Source organism: Protopterus annectens, chromosome 7.part0, assembly GCF_019279795.1.
Source record: "Protopterus annectens isolate FY-2018-M chromosome 7.part0, PAN1.0, whole genome shotgun sequence".
Taxonomy (NCBI): Eukaryota; Metazoa; Chordata; order Ceratodontiformes; family Protopteridae; genus Protopterus; species Protopterus annectens.
This window is the reverse complement of record NC_056739.1, coordinates 607,302,404-607,309,417: the sequence shown is the minus strand read 5'-3', so window position 1 is coordinate 607,309,417 and position 7,014 is coordinate 607,302,404.

Here is a 7,014-nt window from a genome sequence, read left to right as displayed (position 1 = left end):
TATAATACATATATAATATAATATATGTAATATGTGTGTGTGTATATATATATATATATATATATATATATATATATATATATATATATTATTCAGGGTGGGGTCTTGTTCCAGTGTTGGGAGTGCAGAAATGGGTTCACCCTACAAAAAAAATTGTTTGTGTTTTGCACTTCTGGAGTACTGGTGTTGACCTCCTAACATTTAGATTTTTTGGTTCAAATAATTGCTGACTGAGTAAATAAGTTGCAATTATTTACAACAGGCCTGACTAAATGACTTACAGTAGAATAGAATTAAAAAAAATGGACCAGTCATTAGGTCATGTGTTAATATTCTCATGGTTCACATGTTCTTGTAGAGGATGGAATTAACCAGTTTCCTTTTCATAACCCACACTAATGGACAATACCCAATGAACACTCACTGGCAAGCATCCATTCCTCTTTGTTTTTGTACTTGTGTATCCTAAGCGTAGCCACTCCACTATTTGTTTTATCCTCCTCACTTGTGCTAGGTGTGATGCCTATGCACTGGCCCAGCAATCAAGGAGCCTCAATCTTCACCACTAACTCCAGTGAGGGGCATCCACATTGGGAAGGATAACAAATACACATACAGTAAAGTACAATTTCCCTTAAGAGCACACAGAGATCACAGTCAGTCTGGGACTGGTTTCTCCCTTTCTCTCCAGATCCCCAATAAGACTCCCCACTGGCACAGCTATAGGGTCCAGATCTCAACCTAGTGGTCAAGCTAAAACCTCCAGCACCCTCTCTGTCCAACCAGTGTTTCGTGTCTTTGCCCAAGTAGCTGACACACAAACACAGTTTGCAATATGAGTTGTACACACACAGTTTGTGATATGAGTTGTATACAAACACACAGACACTCCAGAGAAAAGCTGGCATGGGTTCTCCAGTTATGCCTCCTTCTCTGCCAGGCTATAAGGTAAAAACCACTGCCAGCAGCCACTAATATCCGCTACCAGTAAGGCCCTTATCAAAGGGGGTGTCCAATTATTACTGTGCAATATTTTTATTCAAACTCCCTCTTAAAGTGGTCTGCAAATGCCAATAGCATGGACTTGATTGTAGAGTTGAACCTCTCAACAAGACCATTAGTCTAGGGATGGTAGGGCGTGGTCTTCAGGTGCTTCACCCCATAGTACTTCCACAGAGAAGCCAGCAGGTCTAACATGAAATTGGCACCTCTGTTAGTCAGTATTTCATTTGGGAAACCTACCCTGCTGAAAATCTCTAACAAAGTATCTGCCACCTTTTCTGCCTCACTGGAGAACAAAGCCACTGCCTCAGGGTATCTTGTAGCATAATCTTCTACCACTAGGATATGCTTTTTCCCTGGGGAATTTGGGGTATTCAGAGGCCCCACAATATCCATAGCTACCCTCTGAAATGGCTCCTCAATCACAGGCAAAGGAATCAAAGGAGTTCTCACCTTGTCCTGCCTTACCTACCTTTTGGCACTGCTCACAGGTCCTGCAGTACCCGGTTACATCTCTGGAAATTCCTGGTCAATATAAGTTCTGAATAATATGTCTCTTTGTGCATTTTATGCCCATATGACCTGCAAAGGGAATATCATGGTCTATGGCTAGAAGCACCAGACGGTAGGCTCTAGACACTGCCAATTGCTGTATTCCCTCACCTTCTAACCCTCCCTCAGGGGTCCACTCTCTATACAGTAACCCTTGGTCCCAGTATACATATTTCCCCTTACCTTGAGAATCAGGTGTCTCACTAGCTACCTGCCTCAGGCCTTGCAATGTAGAGTCTGAGAGCGTAGCCTGTCTCAACTCTCTCTTTGTAACCCTTCCCAGCTCCTGTTCCACAGGAAGCCTGGCATCCTCTGACAGCAGTCCCTCACTGTCAGCCAGGATATTACTACTCACCTCTGCCTTTGCAGTCAAGTCTGTCCAAAGGAACATCAGTGCCCACAAGCAGCTGTGGCTCATCTTCAGTCTCACTGCTACAGAGTACCTCCCTCCTTGAAGTAACCACCTCACCAGTCCTGGCTAAAAGTATGTGGTCTGTCTGGGTTTCCCCAGGCTACCAGACCCACATGTTTGTCTCAAAGCCTGACTGAATGTAACTGCATAAACGCATGGTACTGCCTCATCAAAATCATTCCCTATCATGACATTTGCAGGGTGGTAGTTCTCAAGACAGCCTACTATTGGCATTTTGTCTTTCCCACTTAATGGCTCTCTCACCTTTTATTCCCCACCTTGCCTCTGTGGACATCTGTATGCCACATGGCCCCACTGGTTGCATTCAAAACATTTAATCCCAGGTCCTAGATGTGTACCTGGACTAGTGGCTTCCCCTGCTACTGGCAGATTCTGTTGAGGCAGTCTGGGCTGCCCACTATGGGTTCCTTTAGACCTATGAGCAGTACTGAGGGTCCCTTTCCTGTGCAAGGATCCTCTGTTTGCTAGGTATAGGTCTCCCTTCTTCCCCAACTCATCTGAAGTAGCACATTGTCTATCAGCTAACCAGATCCTCATGTCCTCAGACAAAGTGCTAAGGGCTTGCTCCCTCACCAAAAGGTCTGCCAGCCCTTCAAAAGTGGGGACCTGACATCCACTCACCCACCTATGAAAATAAGTGCCCAGTTCAGCAACATATTCACACACTCTTTCATCTGCCATGCATCTATGCTCACAAACCTTTTTCCTATAAGTTTCAGGTGTTAGCTTAAAAATTCTAACAAACAGTTCTTAACAGCAGTATAATCAACACTTTCACGATCAGTTAATTCAGACAGCACAGTTACAGCTTTACTGTGGAGTAAGAGGGTCAGGAACCATACCTAGACCCTTTGGTCAACATCATACTGTTTACATACCCTCTCAAACATATGAATGAAACTATCAAAATTATCCCCCTCTGTAAACTGTGGAAGAAATTTACTGACCTTTTGTGCTTCTGGGGTCTAGTTACTCCCTTCCCCATTACCTCCATGGCTCTGGCAAAGAGTCAGCATCTCCTTTTCATGCTGCCTCTGCCGCTTCTTTTCCACAGCTTCTATTTCCAAACTCCTTGCCTCCAACTCAAGTCTCTTTAGTTCCAGATAGATTTTTAAGTCCTCTGCACAAAGGTTCAGCTGTCCATTCCCTGAGTGTTGTACGTCTCCATGGCCAGTCTGATCATCCTCCTGGTTACTGTTTTCTGATACAGCTGTGACCAAAGCTGCAATCATGTCTGCCTTAGTCAGATTTCCCTGCACCAGTCCTTTAGCCTGGCACATTTCAGCCAAATGGCTCCTTGTCAGCTTTCCATACTCTTCTGCTGACATGCTTGCCTGCTCGCCCTGACTAACTAAGCTCACAAAATAAATAAAACAGTTATGATCTGAACTCTGAATATTCATTGCATGGCTGATTTAGAGTACAAAAACACCTTTCAGTGATCACTGTACACAAGCTACATGAATTCACTATGCACACGACTATAAGCCAATTGCCAACCAATTAATATGTGGTGTGGATATCCCACCACTGCCAAACAATTAATATGTGTTGCCCGTGCACTGGCCCAGCAATCAAGGAGCCTCAGTCCTCACCATTAATACCAGTGAAGGGCATCCACATTGGGAAGAATAACAAATATACACACACAGTAAAGTACAATTTCCCTTAAGAGCACACAGAGATCACAGTCAGTCTGGGGCTGGTTTCTCCCTTTCTCTCCAGATCCCCAATACAACTCCCCACTGGCACAGCTATAGGCTCCAGATCTCAGCCTAGTGGTCAAGCTAAAACCTCCAGCACACTCTCAGTCCAACCAATGCTTAATGTCCCTGCCCAAGTAGGTGACTGACACACACACTTTGAGATATGAGTTCTATACAAACACACAGACACTCCTGGGGAAGGCTGGCAAAGGTTCTTCAGTTATGCCCCCTTCTGTGCCAGGCTATAAGGTAGACATTACTACCACCAGCCACTAATATCAGTTACTAATATGGCCCTTATCAAAGGGTGTCCAATTATTACTGTGCAATATTATTATCCAAATGGGAAGTGTAACTGAACAGCCAGGTATATTGGAATGGTTTGGCCAGTATCACTATATACATGCAATGTACTCTAGAGCTTAAATTATCTCTATATAAAACAGCCACATTTGAAAGGTTTAAAAATATTTAATAATAAATAATAAAAAAACACAAGACAATACTTCTTACTACACAGTGCTAGTCAAGAGTTCAGAGATCACAGGAAAATGCTTAAAATAATACAGTAGGATAGTTCTGACATCAGTACAGAAAACAACTAGTCGAATCTTTCTATTTCCTAGCTATATTTAAGAGCAAACACAGTTCTAAAATAAACTTACATATAGAGCAAAGGAGTGCTGGTGATGTCAGTTCCGAAAACAAATGCCAAATGCTCGGAGTCTCTCTGTCCTTAAATTGATTGCACAGTACTGCTGAATCATTTCAGATTACATATTTTTTTCTCTGGCTTGCAGGCTAACAGAGTTTAGCAGTCCTTTTGCTCTTGCACCTGGTCAGGAAGCTACAACAATAAAATACATTATACATGCAAATTCTAGCAATTAACTCTGGTCTCAAAACAATAGCAAGAATTCCATCATTCAGACATCTTGGCTCTGGTTTTTGAGATCAAACTATTATGCAATGCTTGACTTATTAGCTTTCCTCCAGCAGAGTGCAATGTGGTTACATTTTTGAAGTTCAATGTTTAAAAGAGAACAAGCATGTGGCTTACATAAATATTTACAAATGATAGAATTATCTACAAAATCCTATCTAGCTAGGCTGGCAGCCTTCACATATCTTCACCCTAGGAGTCTGTAAAAGGGGTTCAACTTTTTAACTTAAATGATATTTTATGTGTCAGTGTTAGACATAACTTATTAAATACTATACTTAAGTGTACCATACTGACAGAAATATCCCAAATTTGAATTTAAAATTTTCTCTGTCCCATCATAAGATGAGTGATTATTAAATTCCTTAAGTATTGTCCACATTAAAATGATAGGCAATACTGGTTAAGGGAAAACAAAATACCACAACAGCAAATTTGTCTGAATAGTGGTACTATTAGGGAAAGAGTTTTTTTTATAAGGTAATGTGTAGGATTGGGGTTTGGAACACAGTAAACAACCCCCACTCATTCTTTACTTGTGTGTGTTAACCCTGTTCATAACCCTGCCTTTAACCCAAACTTTCCCCATCAGTACTACAGCACAAGACACTTAAATACAGAACACATACAATATACACAAGCAGACTGCAAAAACTATCCTCAAACCTAGCCCTTAATCTAACCCTATCCCACAAATACACACACACACACACACACACACACACACACACACACACACATACTAACCACACATTACATACATGCAGAACACTAAAACCATCTCCTTACTTAGCCGTTATTCTAGCCCTAACCCACAAACATTCAAACACACATACATTCTTACCCTAATACCAGGTCCCATACATATCAACATAATGGTATTCGGCAAAACCCTGCAATCGATTACACCAATCTACAATGAAAAAATGTAGAAGCTTATTCTGTCAACAAAAGCAAAGTTCGACAGAACAAACTAAATGATTCTGTTATTGCCAGCTACTGTATGTATGTATGAGATCTTGTTTCAGTAGGGTGTGGAAATTTGCCTTTTCTCCATTGTTGTGCAGTCTCAGAGTTGGTATATTTTGACAGCGAGGGGGGGTGAGTTCTGGGGGGGCTTGCCCCCTGGTTACATTTTTGTATTCATTATTTTGTGTTTCAGTCTTTTTATATCAAAGTTTTTTTTTTTTTTTTTTTGAATTTTTGACTGTTCAATATTTTGTTAAGTAATCAGATACATGGGGGAGGGGTTGTAGTGTGATGCATATAATATCTGCACCCTAAGATTAGGGAACATTACATGATGAGTCCATTTGAGCTTTGTGATGAGGGATTACTTTTTGTCATAAAATCAAGGTCCTTAATCTTATTGTATAATATATTTTATTATATGATTTAGATCCCATATTATTTTCTATTTATCAGTTTATTTTCCTCTATTCTGAAGTTTGAATTACTGTTGTGTAATAATTTTAGTGTCCTGCAGTGATTATTTGAGCTACATAATCAATAGGGTTTTACGTAATTTATACAGCTTTTTTAACAGACAGTCTCATGAGTTCTTTTCTTTGGTATATATTTTTTTTATTTTTTTATGCATTTCATCAATGTACAAGAGTTATGTTATGAGATGTTAGATTTATGTTTAGTTAGTTTAATTTATGTTAGTTTATAATGAACTGGATCAATTTTGCAAGTGTTAGAGAAAAATGCATCTCTCATGATTATTCTTCATAAAATGCATATTAACTTATAATTTCTTCACAAATATGTTTAATGAATTATTTAATATTTGCTCATGTTAAAAATATGTAGTATAGATACATAGTTATGCAAACCACAAATACTTATTGTATTTCTGAGTGTTCCACAACTGCATTCTAATATCAAACTGCAAGTGTATTAACAGATGACTGAAGGTAAATAATGTGCTGAAAGGGTTAAGGGATGTCATAGAGACTAGTTTCTTAAAGCAAGAAAGAGCACAGTGTATATAAGCTCTGACCTTCCTAAGCTGGGATGGGTAGTTACAAAGAATGTTGGGGAGTTAGAATGTTACTGGTACTGAAATATACAAGGTCAAAAAAAAATAAGACTGATTGTCAAGCCAGATGGCTTGTGTTTTGTTATTGTTACTAAAAACATGATTGTTGAGTGATCACGTGCAGCACTAAGTGAGAAGCATGAGGGTCTGCAGTAATTCTATTTGCCAATGTTAGTATTCTGCATGCATGATACTGATAAGAAAATTAAATAGTGTGTATTGTTGCTGCTTGGAGAGACTGATTTTTTAAATTATGATGGTAGTCTCCAAGCACTGACATATGTGGATTTAAATAAAGAGAAAATGTTTTGCACATCCTGAAGAGTTATTCTTG